Source organism: Alligator mississippiensis, chromosome 3 (assembly GCF_030867095.1).
Source record: "Alligator mississippiensis isolate rAllMis1 chromosome 3, rAllMis1, whole genome shotgun sequence".
Taxonomy (NCBI): Eukaryota; Metazoa; Chordata; order Crocodylia; family Alligatoridae; genus Alligator; species Alligator mississippiensis.
Window position 1 is genome coordinate 71,141,973 of NC_081826.1, and position 15,029 is coordinate 71,157,001.

General features: G+C 44.8%; 1 pseudogene; it reads right to left on the reverse strand.

Annotated features, from left to right (window-relative positions):
• Positions 1 to 213: 213 nt before the first annotated feature.
• LOC132249174 (epidermal retinol dehydrogenase 2-like) lies at positions 214 to 11,608 on the reverse strand (annotated as a pseudogene).
• Between the last annotated feature and the right edge of the window lie 3,421 nt (positions 11,609 to 15,029).

The window sequence follows — 15,029 nt, forward strand, 5'->3', positions numbered from 1 at the left end:
CCATGTACCAACCCGTGCACCATGAGGAGGCCCAAGCAGTCTTGAACCAGTGCAGAGAGCATCAGGCCTGGGAGTGGTCTGTGCACTGCGAGGTAGCACGAGTGATATCGAACCGCTCCCAGGCTCCCAGTGATATCAAACCAAGCCGAGGCTCTCTGCACTGGGTTGTGCACCGCAGAAGCCTCCCTCCACTTGAATCCCTGAGCGGCGTCTTCAGGGGTTCTTCTGAGCTATCACTCGCTGGGCAGCAACCCCCGGATCTTTTGAAGCCCGCTCTTCTGGAGTCCCTCGAAGTGTCTGCCCAGCATGCCAAGCACACTGTCCTTTCATTCTCTCTGGAGGCCGTGCCCCTGGAGTCTGTCGAGCCTGCAAAGTGCAGTCTTTAATCAGGTCTGGGGCTCCTCATTCCCCCTCTCCCAGCAGGAGCGGGGCATACCCCTCCCAGCCGTTGCCTGATTGGTGGGAATGTTCTACCAATCAGGAGTGCCCTCTTCCAAGCCCATTGTGCTGGGCAAAAACAGCAAGCCCTGCTGGAGCACGTGGTAGTATTAAGGCAGTCCTCTGCACAATCAAGATAGAAGGCCCTATACAATTTGCCCAGTTTAGATAAAAGAGTTTCTCCTTTAAAAAGGATTCAGATACACTCAGCAATGGAAAGGTATTTCCTCAGTAGCAATCTTTGTACAGGTTACCCAGGACTATCCTGTGCAAAAAACCTCTCTGTGGTAACCGTTTAGTAAACAAAGTGACCTGAAACCCACAGGAATTAGTAAATAGCTTGGCTTAAACTTGACAGACTAGCTTGCCATTTGATACTGCAGCGCACAAAGTTGGCAAACATGTAGCTGAAACACCATATTTGACCGAAGAAAGTGAAATAAAAGACAGGGGAACTCCAATCCTTATTTTTTCAGAGCTAATCAGGAGTGCCCTCTTCCAAGTCCGGTGTGCCAGGCAAAAACGGTGAGCCCTGCTGGAGTACATGGTAATATTACTAAGGCAGTCCTGGAGTAGTATTAGTAGAGTAGTAGTAGTAGACAGTTCTGGATTACATGGTAGTATTACTAAGGCAGTACAGGCTTTGTGGTATTATTAAATATACTTGCTCCTGTAGAACAGCACCGAGTCTCAGCTGCATACTACTCAAATATATGATAGGAAACATACTTAGAAAGCTGTGGGGAGGGGGAAAGACAGCCCCCCTCCCCCCCCCCCAAAAAAAAACAAACAAAAAAACCCCATCAAAAAACCACACACCACACTGTGGACACAAACTGTCTCCCATATCTTCTGTTTCTCTCATACAGCCTGCCCAGAAGAGAGGCGCATTGACTTTTCTTCCCAATCCATCTCCTCTACCTCCTTTCTCCAGCAATGTCAATCTACTACCTTTCCATAACCCATTGCCAGCTACTCTTCTCTCTTATTGTCACCAGCATCAAACCTTTATCTCATAGCCACACCCTCATTTTGATCATCTCATCACTTCCACACCTGTTCACTGAAGTAGCTTTGAGCAGGGGCTTGAACTAGATGACCTCCTGAGGACCCTTCCAATCCTAATTTTCTATGATTCCATGAAATTACTTTCCTTTAAACTCCACAGATCTCTCACAGCTCTCTACCCTTGAATCAACCCCTACAGCTTTCTCATTTTCCTACATCAGGCTCCAATTTGTAATCAATTTATAAGACTGAAACAAAATGATATATAGTCTCATTTTTCTTTCCTACTTACACCCCTGCCCAAACTGCCCAGTGCCGACTCCTTGTAGGCAACTTAGTTGGTCTAGCTTCACCATTTTACTTCATGTGATAATCCATCATATTCTTCTTGGTCAGCATTTCTTTTCTTTATATTTATATTTTTCTAGAATTCTCCTCTCGTGCCTTCATTTTCCAAGCTACTGTGTGCTACCTTGAAAAAAAAAACGGGCCCAGAAGCAAGAAATGTTTCATTCTGAAACACCACATATTTTTGACATCACAAAATGACTGTATAACAAGAAGAACAACAGAAAAGCTAGTCAGCTGTGGAGGACATTGTTTAATTAAGTCTGCTAGACTAGTTTGTAGCACAGGGTATGTTCACCAAGTCTAATTACCCTGGCTAAATTTCTGCAGGCAAATCTAGACTAGCCATCTGAACTTTCAGAATTAGAAGACTCTGCATTACAGTTATGTTCCCAAATCCTTCAGGCATCTACCATATTTACTCAAATCCATGATGAGGTGTGCCCCCCCCCGCGCCCCAAACACATACACATTCAACATGGGGGAAAAAGCCCTTCATCATCAATCACCCCCTTTTGACTAGCTTGTGACAGTCATGCATGCCAAAGTACACTGATTTGGCATTCTATTACCTACATCCACATGCACTAAGGGTGTTTAGGTGATAACATCCTATTTAGGTGCCTAACTTCCTGATTTTAATGGGAATGTATGTGTCTGAATAACTTTGGGACTCTAGCTTCCATTTCTGACCGTAGTTCTCTACATAATCAGGGCAGGTCCTGCTTCTCTCCTTGACAGCAGCCAGCAACACACAATGAAGCATCCAGGTTTTTTTTTCCTAGGTACAGAAACTCAATACCCACCCTCCCCTCAAAATCTGAAAAACAAAGCTGGTAAGAGTTGTTCCAAGAATGCTTCTGAATACAAAGAAACCTACTCTGGGGGATTGCATGTGCTCTTTAAGCAAGGCCGAGTTTCATGTACATGCTAAATGGTTCTTTCAATCTCTAAATACGTTGTTTTCCCATCCTCGTCCCCATCAGAGGTTCAAAAATATGCCACCAGCTTGAAAGCATGACCTCACAATTGCAGCCAATCATACACCTCCTAATTGAAAAAAAAAATGTTCCTGAGTCAACAAATAAAAAAGAATCCATTTCCCCTTCCAATCACCACATACACTAACACGGAAAGGAGCGCATAAGCTGATCCATAATAGAAAGAAAAATTACCCAGAAGTGTACCATAGTATTCACCTCCATGCTTTTCTCCACAAGGGACAGTTAAAGAAACTTCTTTCCAGTTACAATACCAGCATTATTGATTAGGATACTAACATCTCCAGCTTCTTTTTTCACCTGGAAGATGACAAAAAAGTCAAACTGCTGTGCTTTTATTCTTATGACTATTGCACATTTTGACAGTCTTCCTAGTTTTCAGTACCTAATTTTTTTCTGGGAAGCCCAGCTGGAGACTTACCACCAGTAGCAACTAGGCCACCGGCAGATATTTTGCTGCAATGCAGGACAACCTTTATAAAATAAACCAGCATGTGTTAGTCAATTGAAACCGCATTTTAGTGTCCTCAGGTTTAGGTGAAAAAAAACCCCAAAGATTGCATGCATATTTGCATTGACAGGATTATTTGCCTGCCCACCCCAACACCTTAGGACTGTGGCTTTCAACCTGTGTAGAGGCAAGGCACTACTCAGAAAACGCCAGTTCTTCATTTTTGTTTGTCTGACTACAGAAAAAAAGAAATTCTATTGCAAAACATTTAAAATTTTTCTGACCTGTTGTCTTTTTAACTCTATGGATTCCTACTTGAATTCTCTGGGTTTATCTTGTGAATCCCATTTGCACGCCAAACAATGCCAAGATTGTGTGACACTGCAGCACCCCTGAAAGGATCTCAAGGCATCCTGCTGGAGAACCACTGACCTAGGACTTCCAGCAACTTGCTCAAAAGGAGGACCCTGACACCTCCATTCTTTTGTTTTGAGTTACATGCTGGTTTCATAGTTGGTAGGATCAGAAGGGACCTGAGCAGATCATCAAGTCCGACCCCCTGCCATGGGCAGGAAAGAGTGCTGGGGTCAAACTACCCTGGCTAGGTGATTGTCTAGCCTCCTTTTGAAGACCCCCAGGGTAGGAGCGAGCACTACTTCCCTTGGAAGTTGGTTCCAGATAATAGCCGCCCTGACTGTGAAGTAGCACCTCCTGATGTCTAGCCTGAACCTACTCTCAGTCAACTTGAGGCCATTATTCTTCGTTACTCCCGGTAGTGCTCGGGGAAACAGGGACTCTCCCGTTCCCCACAGGTCCCCCCTGCTAAGTTTATAGACGGCCACCAGATCTCCTCTCCGCCTTCTCTTGTGGAGGCTGAACAGGTTTAGGTCCCGTAACCTCTCTTCATAGGGCCTGCCCCACTGCCCCTTGACCATGTGAGTGGCCTTCCTCTGGACCCTCTCGATGCTGTCCACATCCCTCCTGAAGTTCAGCGCTCAGAACTGGACTCAGTACTCCAACTGCAGCTGCTCTTGGCAGCACTTGTGTTCAGATAGTGCCTTTTTACAATAAAAAAGGAAGATCTGATGGAGGGTGAAAGTCTATGAAGTATACAGTAAAGCAAAGAACTTTTGTACTGGTCAAAGGCAAGAATGGTTTAAAAGGTCAGTGCTTCTCAGCTCGGCTTGCATTTTAGTGCATCAGTATAGCAATGTTACTTCTGCCAGGACTGCAGCTCAAGACGTTCCTGCCTTGCACCATACAGGCTTATCCCTTCACCTCTTCCACACAGGAAAAGCAGTGATCTCAGCTGGAGGTCATAGCCCCAGAAGCCATTACCAGACTAGATACACCTAGCTTGTGGAAGCAGCATTTCCCATTTTTGCTCCTGCTGTTGGCTTGACTTCTTTCTGTGCTGAGAGGAGACAAGAGAAGAGGATGCGTGGCGCAGAATAAGGAATACTGACAAGCCAATCCCCTCACTTAGGTCAGGAACTACCCCTTGCACAGACCTTATCTCTTAAGGATTTGGGATGTTTATAATCCCAACAGAAACAAGCCCACAAATGAAGTTTTTCTCTTCTTTTTGCGGACTAAGCTGAAACAAGCCCCAGGCCTTATGCCTCTTGCATGAAATCAGCTATTCCATTCCTAGCACTTACTTCTCAAGGACTTTAGTAAATCACCAAGAGCAGGTGGAAGGCTGGCCCTGGGTCATCTGGCCCATGAGGAGTCTCATGGTCTGTGGCCCTATGCGTTAGTGCAGGGCTTGATTCTGGCACACACGACCAAGCGGGATGGTGCAGGGCCCTAGAGCCCAATCCTGGCACCAGGGGGGAAAACATGGGGTCCAATCCCTGCACAGGCAAGCCAGCTGAAGCTGTCCAAGCCTAGGGACCAGCTCAGGCGCCAACCCCACACTATTCATGTGGCTCACCAGACCATAATGTTGAACACTACTGGCTTAGGTCAACTGAAGTTTACTAGGCCATATCCAGTAAAGACATTCCAGTGGCTGCAGTATCCTACAGTGCAAGGGAGGGGAAATAAGATGCTTGTTTAAAAATCTGGTGGAAACCCTTGGAATATGCTGGGAAAAACAACTTTCTCCTGCCTCCAAAATAGAAAATTTGGAAAATTACTTTGACAATTGAGTTTAAAATACAAGTTCCATGAGCTAACATTTAACATACTTGGAATCATTTTGAAATCTAAAAACAAATATGGGCAGAGGACAATAAGCCTCATGTTATGCAGGGTTCTGAGATAGGGGACTCTTTCAGCAGATGACATGGAAAGACATGGTGACTCTCCTCTGGGCAGGCTACAACAACTGGTTTAACTCTGACATTCCCTGCAATCTATTTCTAAAACTTGAATGCTTTTTTAACTGCAAAGAAGGCTGGGGATAAGTGACATATGTCCTGATGAAACCGAGATATGACTTCACTGCCTCCTAATATTTCCCAGAGTAGAGAGCTGATCATTTGTTTCAAAGCTCCCAGGGTTGAGGATGGGAGCTATTAATTTGTCTCGGGTACTGTAACAGGGTGGTCATGTCATCCCCTGGTGGCTGTGTGGCACCTGTCTGCCTACCCCATTCCCCTAATCTCTCTCCTCTCACAAGTCTGCCATGCCTTGATGTTATAGTACGCTGTTCAGGAAGCTGCCTCCAAGTGACCAGAGTCTAGCTGAAGGTGCCTTGCCTTTCCTCTTCCTTCCCTGACTACTGATCTGCCTGGGCAGTGAGAAGGTGCCCTACTCTCCCTTGTTTCAGTGGCAGATTAAGACTTACTGGGGCCCTTGGCAAACAAAAAATTGGAGGCACGTACTGCCTGCTCTGACTGCCTGCGGCCAGGATGCCTACCTAGGCTGTGCTGCCCCTGGCACCCCAGGGGGCCTCCAATTGGCATGGGCCCATGTGTTAATCCATCCCTGATTTGCTCCGTCTTTGACTACGGCTCCAAATCCATTAGGTTCCACCCCACCTAATTTCCATCAGGCCTTTGGCCCCTCTAGGGCTTCAAACTGCTCCTGGACCTCTGCCTGGTGGAGGCAGCACCTACATCCCTCTGAGACCACCACAAAATATTAGGAAAGGTTAACAACAATACAGGGGAAGGCTTGCAGGGTGCCAAGCACTTTGCTCTGTAGCCTCCATACCATTTCTCACAGCTGCCCTGGTCTACCCAGTGTTACTAACAAACAAGCATAAAAAACACAGAAAAGCAAACCATTAAGTCAACTTAAGCTGTCCTTAGTGTGCACCCACTCCCCTGAGCCCCTCCTGAGCCAACATAAACAGTCCCCAATTCTCTGGGTGCATTCACTCCCAAGGACTCCTCTTGGATTAGCATACAAAATCCTCAATGTTTCCCATATACACATGCATGGACACACTCCCTTTCCATCATCAAAGACTCCTCTGCCAAGGCTGTAATCCCTTTTGCTAGGCTTACCTTTATCCTCATCTCCCCAGTAAACTCCATACTTCCCTACCACAGAAACTAATCCTGCTGCTTCTGCCTTGAGGAAGGATTTATCTATCAGTTAACCCTCAGGCAGCTGACTGGCCCTCCTACCTACTTGGCCCAGGTGTTGCCAATCCTAACCTTCCCTTCCTACTGTTATTTCTGTAGCTAGCTAGCTACAAACTGGGCTTTGCAAAACAAAAATGGAGGTAGGGGGTTGAGCTCTGCTCCGAGCTCATCATGACTCTTGGAGGTGTTCCTGCTCTTACCTGTAGCTGGCAACTTGCCCCACCACCCCCACTTGAAGTTTTTTCTGGTCGCTGGTATCTTAGCTCCTCTGGCTAGGTTGTCATTGCTTTCCCCTCTGCAGGCAGCCAACCTTCTCCTTCCAGCTACAAAAGTTTTGGCCTTAAAGAGATCCTGCTGCTTTCCGTCACCTGGACCTCTCCTCTCCATAACAGAGCTAGGGTTTCCTGTTACAGGTACTTCCATGGCAACAGGATATTTTGTTAAGGGGAAAAAAAATCTAGCTTGTGACAGCCATAGTCTACACTTTGTGCTGGTGTTGCAAGAGAGGAAAGGGAACTGCACAGAGCTTTTTATATGTTAGTAACTAGTTTTTCCTGCTTCCCCAGGTGTGCTGGAAGGAGGTGGAGGAGGAGGAGGAGCCAATTTCTTCAGGAGTCTGCTTTAAGTGTTTTCAGTGCTTTCCTCATGCTGAAGAATCAAGTCAACTCAATTTGGGCAACATACCAACATCAGCAATGGTCATTACTTCCTGGTATATCTTGGAAAAAGTGTGAAAAGCAGAAACTGAAGCAATCTTCAAAGCACAGACAAGACTACAACTCTCCAAGTGTTAGTTGGGTAGTCGTCGGTATTTTTAGAGATATTTTTAAAAAAATAAATAGAAAGTTTTAATTTTGGATAAACTGATTGGGCTGGGTTGAGCAGACTTTGGAGAGAGAGAAAGAAGCTGTGCATGATTAGATAAAGTGCGGTTTGAAATTTTAGACCCAGCATCTGTTTCCTGAAGGCCAAATTCAGGTTTTATTAACTGAGGAACTGTTATACTCCAAGTGAGCAAGATTTTAGGATTCTACTAGCACTGGGTCTAAACAGACTCAATATACCCTGGTAAAAATATTAGTCACTAATCATAGCCAAATCATAGGAAGGAGGGGGAAAAACCTCAGTTGTCCTTCTTTATTCCAAGAAAGGCTGGTTCACCAGGTTGTGAAACAAGCCTACATTTAAGAACTCACCAATGAATACTAATCTCATAATAAAAAAGATTTTAAAGAAACAACTAAAATTCTCTCTTGTGGGGTCCAGTATTGTTCCACGCGATTAAGCAGGGGGAGTTAGGCATTTCCAATTGATGCAGAGGCATGGACACGCCATTAGCAAGAAACAAGTATGTTTTGCCTGTGGGCTTCACAGCAATTACTGACAGGCGAGCAGCAGAGTTTAGTTTAATGAGAGACCCTTGTCCTCAGTTTCCTTCAATACTTGCATCCCATACCTGCATAAACAAACCGTGTCTTCTCCCCTTTGTGCATGATCAAGTTAAGCTGTTGCCTTCTGTTCTTCCATGCTGCTGAAGTACTAGCAATAAGGTCACTAAGACCCCCAGAGAGTCTCCCTTTTTCAGTTTTGATACCTGGTGCTGCATTTATGTAAAATAGTTACAGGTGAACATCTAACCCAATCTGCACAAGTCTGTGTATAAACATAAAGAGCTGTTCCATGTTATAATGTCATCATGTAGGAGCTGTGAGGGGGGTGAAACATGAGAATCTGAGAATAATGCTCCCAGCTTTCCACAAGCCTTCACTGACCATGTGCAGACTTACTGCTTCTGGGGAGGCACGTGACATCAGGGTAAAATACTGCCAATATAGCAAGCATGGAAGTGCTATAGCTTCTTAACAAACCAGATATAATAATCTTTAACATAAGGGGGAAATGCATTGCTCTACCCAATGCTGTTTTCAAATACAGCTGTATCACTTAGCCTGCAGCACAGAATGAAAAAAAAATTTCTAGCCCAACAGTTAGATATCAGTGTTTTAAGCTACTAAAAACTAGTTGTTTGAATGTCCTTCTTTACTCAGCCTTAGCTAAAGGTATTATTATCACCTATGCCTAGAAATGACCCTCTGCTTCATTTGTAGATTTCTTTAAAAGGGAAAGGCTTGAATACTGCATCTCTGAGATGTATTTGTTAGTTTTTATCAAAGGTGTCTCCACAAGCTTTCAAATTTCATGAGAGATTCCAAATTAATGAAGCATAAGTGACAGCTACTTTTAACGCTCATTCTTGGTAGAAGGCTATCTTGGCTTAATGAATGTAGGACAGAATTCTACTTCCTTTTGGGCATCTAAGTGTCAGTTTTCCAGCCATATACTTAAGTGGTTTTGGCCCTGCCTTTTCTTCTGTGTGTGCACAGTAGCGCTACATTGACCAGGTATAAGTTCAGGAAAAAACGGAGAGTGGAAGAGAAGAAAGATCCTCCTATGTTTTAGATCCAATTGCTGAACAGTTAAGGTGTTTCCCAGGAAGCCTAAGACCCAGGATATAGGCCCCCTTTACTCAGAGTGGGTATCAAACTACAACTCCGACTTCCTAGCACTATGCTCTAGCCACATCATCACAGGTCAGGCATTATCCAGATCTTTCTCCAGGGCTCCTTTGGAAGCTGAATCACTACCCCTTGCATTTAATAGTCAATGGAAAAAAAGGATGAAGAACAATGGGAAACTTTCTGCCCCATTGGGAGCAAGGCTCCAGATTGATGTCCAAGATTGGCTCCTTTCTAAAACAGGAGGCATCTCACAGGGTTACATACTCTCTACGTTGTCCTCTTTCCCTTGTCCCCACACCTCTCAGTCTTCTTGGTTGCCCATCTTCTTTCACAGCCCTGCAGACTGTTTTTAACTCTAGCTAAAAACATTAACCCACGTGTAAATAACTTTCAGCGAAGAACTAGATACACTGTCAAGATGCTCAAAAGGGCTAGATCTTATTTTATGAATCTGAAAGAGATGTCCATTTAATTTTTAACAACTGCAGGACTAACAAAACAACCCCTTTTGATTATTTTGCCTAATTTGTTGTGTTTTTTTATGCATAACATATGAGACAGCAAATTAATGTACATTACAATATTTATATTTGGTTTTGCTCTGATCTTAAACTAAAGATCTTAAACTGAAAAAAGCCACTATCTTATTAGTAAAACTTCTGATTTCTTTTTCACTTCATAAAAATGTGTTGTGCTATATGCAAAGGGGCACCACATCATTTGCACTCCCTTTTTTTCAAAATCCTAGATCTACCCCTGTTTGGAAATGTCTGTTTATAGTCAGAAAGATGCAGTTTCTAACAACCTTCACATGAAAGGAAGCCGTTTATAGACATTACATTTTGTTAGATTTAAATTGGACTACAGCCATCACTATATACACATGAAAGTCTGTAGTCCAAATTAAAATTGGCTCCAGTCCGAATTAACTAATCCTCATTGAATGAGGATTAAAGTTAATGCAGACTAGGGCAGTCCAACTAGGCAATATAAACTGTATTAATTAATATGAACATACAGCAGGTATCTAGGGCTTGCTGTAGCTCATTCCCACCACCAGGTGTAGAAAGTGAGCACTGTTTTGTGGTCCTGAAGTACAGAAACGCACAAAAACCTCTCATATGATCCTATATTAACACCTCATTCTAACTGAAACTTGATTCAAACTGTGTGATGGGAATCAGCTAGAAACTGCCCTCATCAAGAAAAGGTGAATATGCTCCATGAACTCTGGCCTCATGCTCTTTGGAGACTTCAAGGAAAGAAGCATGCCATAAAATACCTCAAGTTATAAGGATGCAATATTTTACCTGATCTGCAACTCTGTGGATCTCCTGCCTTTTGCTACAGCCACAGATACAGGTGTGTATGCTCACTGCTCCAAATTCCTTGACTAGTCTACCAGTCTCCTTGTTACTTTCCTGATTAACATCCCAAAGAACAAGGACAGCTCCAAGACGGGCAAACTTTAAGGCCATCAGTCTTCCGATTCCACTTCCTGCTCCTGTGATCAACACTATTTCATCAGCAACATTTTTTTTTTGCATTGGAACAATGCACAAAACAAAAGACTCCACTGAGAACCCCAAGACCCTGAACATGTCTAGGCAATTCTCCATCTTCAAGAGGACTTTTCAACCAGCTGCTAATTAAGAGTATAAGTAAGGGGTAGAGCAATCCAAAAACATCAATAGTTTAGAACTGAAAACAAGTCAACTTCCAATAGACAAACAGTTAACACATTTTTAAATCTATATTAGTATTGTTAATTACTCCGCACCCCCATGGATATATAGGGCAGTATCAACTACCAAAAAGTAATATGAACAAACAAATCAGAATTAAGCAAACAGCTGCTTTGTTTGTTTAATTCTACAGACTTACTTTTGTATAGATAAGCACGCCATTTTGTTTACACAAGACATCTGAGTGGATATTTGTCTAGGCATTCTGTAGTTACACTTGTGCTAACATATGGGAAGTGGTGGAGTTTAAGGAGTTTTTTTCCCTTTCTTAAAGAAAGGAACAGAAGAAGAGGGACAGGCTACAACTAGATCTGGACAGGTTACAGGGGTGGGCGGATGAGAATAAGATGGGTTTCAATACAGACAAGTGCAAGGTATTGCACCTGGGGAGGAAGAACCAGCAGCATACCTACAGGCTGGGGAACTCCCTTCTTATCAGCAAAGAGGCAGAAAAGGAACTTGGAATCACTATTGATTCCAAGATGAACATGGGCCGCACAGTCAGAAAAGCTAACTGCACTTTGTCATGCATCCATAGATGCATCACAAGCAGGTCCAGGGAGGTGATCCTCCCCCTCTATGCGACATTGATCAGGCTGCAGTTAGAGTACTACATCCAGTTCTGGGTGCCACACTTCAGGAGGGATGTGGATAGCATCGAGAAGGTCCAGAGGAGGGCCACTCGCGTAATCAAGGGGCAGCAGGGTAGGCCCTATGAGGAGAGGCTATGGGATCTGAACCTGTTCAGCCTCCACTAAAGAAGGCTGAGAGGGGATCTGGTGGCTGCCTACAAACTTGCCAAGGGGGACCAGCAGGCAATGAGAGAGTCCCTGTTCCCCCAAGCACTACTGGGAGTAACAAGGAATAACGGTTATAAGTTGACTGAGAGTAGTTTCAGGCTAGCTATCAGGAGGCACTACTTCACTGTCAGGGTGGCTAGGAGCTGGAACCAACTTCCAAGGGAAGATTGCTCGCTCCTACCCTGGGGGTCTTCAAAAGGAGGCTAGACAATCACCTAGGCGGAGTCGTTTGACCCCAGCATTCTTTCCTGCCTATGGCAGGCGGTCGGACTTGATGATCTGCTCAGGTCCCTTCCAATCCTACCTACTATGAAACTGTGAAACTATGAAACAAACTAGCATTTCTGGGATTTAGAGCAATTCCAAAACTAAATTGGTAGGGAAATCATTCTGTGCCTTATATACCAGGATATTTCTCTTGTTCCACCCCCCAACCAAATTAAGTTGATACTAAACAGTTCTTTGAAGATGCAACATATACACTGAATAAGTTTCTCCTTTTTAAATCAAGAAACATATCCAGGTTAAAGTGTGAATTTCCTTGCTTTGAACACTGTTGTGAAGATACATCTGTTCTTATAAATTCAACACTTCAGATACGTTAAAATATCAATATCTCTTCACCTGCAAAAAACTAGCATGCTATGGTGAGAAGTATGTACCTTTACACTCTATCCCCAAACAAAATAGCCTTACAACAAAGTAGATCACTTTATTTGATTAACCATGCATACACTGTAGAATACTAGCTTCTGGCTTGGACTCCAGTTGTAGAGATTCAGCTCTGTGTTTAACTTCATATACAGTAGTTATTGAAGTGAGTATAAAGTGAAGCACATACTTAAGTCTCCTCAGGACTGCAATCTTATTTCTTTCTCAATGAATATTCAAGACCTGACTTTGCACAACTGAGGTTGAAACCTTCTCTAAAACTTAAGGTTTTAGAATCAATATTTTCTCCTCAGCTGAGGACCAGGGTGTTGGGGCTCAAAATTTCAACTTTTAGTTTGAGACCAAGTTTTTGACCTGAACACTTCCATGAGCAGATCCAGGATTTCCTAAAGAGAGTGCAGCATACCACCCCTCAGACCATGGAGGGGTGGGGTCTGGAAAAGGGGACAATATGTGACTAGAGCCCTCAGGTCTGCAGAAGACACTGGGGAGTTGAGCAAGGAGCATGTGCATGGCTGGGGAGAAGACACACCATCACCCACAGCAGCCACTATCTCTGGCTGACCCAAGCATGAGGGGAGCCCCAGTGCTGCTTCTGTTCTGTTTTTGATGGGGACTGTGGAGAGTAACTGCACAAGGAGCCAGGCTTGGCTCAGGACAGAGGCACCAGTCTGCAGGTTCCCCTTCTAGTTCCTGCCCCCTACCTACCTTCCACCCTAGGTGTTGTCCCCCTCCTGCCCCTCCAGGAACTGGAAGGAGGAACCTGTATGTTGCTGCTGTCCTGAACCAAGCCCAGTTCCCTGCACAGCCATTCCCTGCAGCCCATGTCTGGAATGGGGCAGGAACAGCTCTGAGACTTCTCCCTGTGACTGTGGTACCTGGGGACAGTAGCAAAAGGTTGATCAAGCAGCAGGGTGGGGGTTGAAGGAAAAGAAGTGTGCAAAAATAGCAGGGAGCAGGTCGAAGAGGAAGAAACCTGTCCGCTGCTGCCTGTGTCCCCTGCCGTACCTGACACCCTTTGCAGACACAGGCTGCAGCTAGTATGAAGCAGATGTATACATGGGGTATGGTAGAACTATTTGCATCTGTGGTACTCTGAACTAAAACATTCAATGAAAAAGAACATGCTAGTGCTCCCAGATTATGACTGGTGTCATGCTTAGGTTCAGGGAGAAGCAGTTACATTTCTGGGGAGGCAACTAGTAAATAAAAATTAAGTGATAATTTCAGAAAGCCTTGACAGACAGCCCAATGTTTTTCCTAACACTGTTCTGGAAAGCTGTAGAAAAATGTTTGACAAAGAGGATGTGGCAGAAATAACTAAGGGAACAAGCTTAAGCTTCTGAATCCCTATTATGGAATGAATAAAGACTTTTTTTCCGTAAGAAAGGACTAAATTATGCATAGGAGAATTATCGTACAATTTAAAATAAGTGCAGGAATACATTCTCTGATCATCCAAAAGGAAAAGGGGTCACTTACTAGCCTTCATTTACTTGTTCTTTTGCCATTTCACTAGGTCTTTAGATGGATCACAAACCAACTGTCCTAAATTTTCTGGGACAATCCCAGATTTCAGGACTGTTCCCTGAGGATTCCTTGAAATTGGGCTTTCATCCCACTATTGACAAGTCAGTCCCAGGTAAGCACCAGGCAGCCTTCCCATCAGGGGCCACATTCACAAACTGTGTCACTGCATAGGGCCCGAGCGGCTCAGCAGCGTTAGCAGACATGAAGTGAGCTACCTTCCATCAGTTTCAGGGATGCTGTTAGTATATTGTATTTATTCAAATCCAAGATGAATTTTTTCCCTGTTCAACATGTGGGGAGGGGAGGGGGTCGGACCCTCCTCCTGGATTTGAGCACAAGGTGGGGGGACGAGTGGGTAGGCAGCAGTTGGGTTCCAACTCCACCACCAAACTGGGCTCAGGGTCAGAGGAAGATAAGCCACTTGCCCCCATAACAGCCCCTGATGCCCAAACCTGCCCCACCCCCACCCAAATGCTTATCATGAGACATAGCTCCAGGCCTATTCTGGCCAGGGGCACAGAGTATAGGGCAGCCTAAAAAAATCCCCAAACAGAATAGGGGCAGTCTCATGTGCCCCTACTGGGCGCAGGAAGGAAAGGGAGCTGGGAAGCAGCCCCACAGAGGAGGTGGGTCTTTCCACACCCCACATACCCCATTACCAAATCCTGGATCCACCGTGGGCCCCCCAGCCTGGGAGAACTACCTAGTGGTCTGCAGCTGCTGGGGGCTTGACCTGGCAGCCCTAACCCAGCTAACTACTTCAGCTGGCCACTATCTGGGCCTCTCCACAGGCCGCCAGGTGACATCTGTGCCATTGTCAAAGCAGCAGGTGGCAGGAGGGGTGTGTGTGGTGCAGAACAGCAGGGGAAGGAAACAAGATACTTCACTAAGAGAGGAGGGGCCGGGGCTGCATTCTTCTTGTCTAGGAGAAGGCAGAAATGCACAGGGCTAGACTGGAATGAAGAACAACAGAGCCCT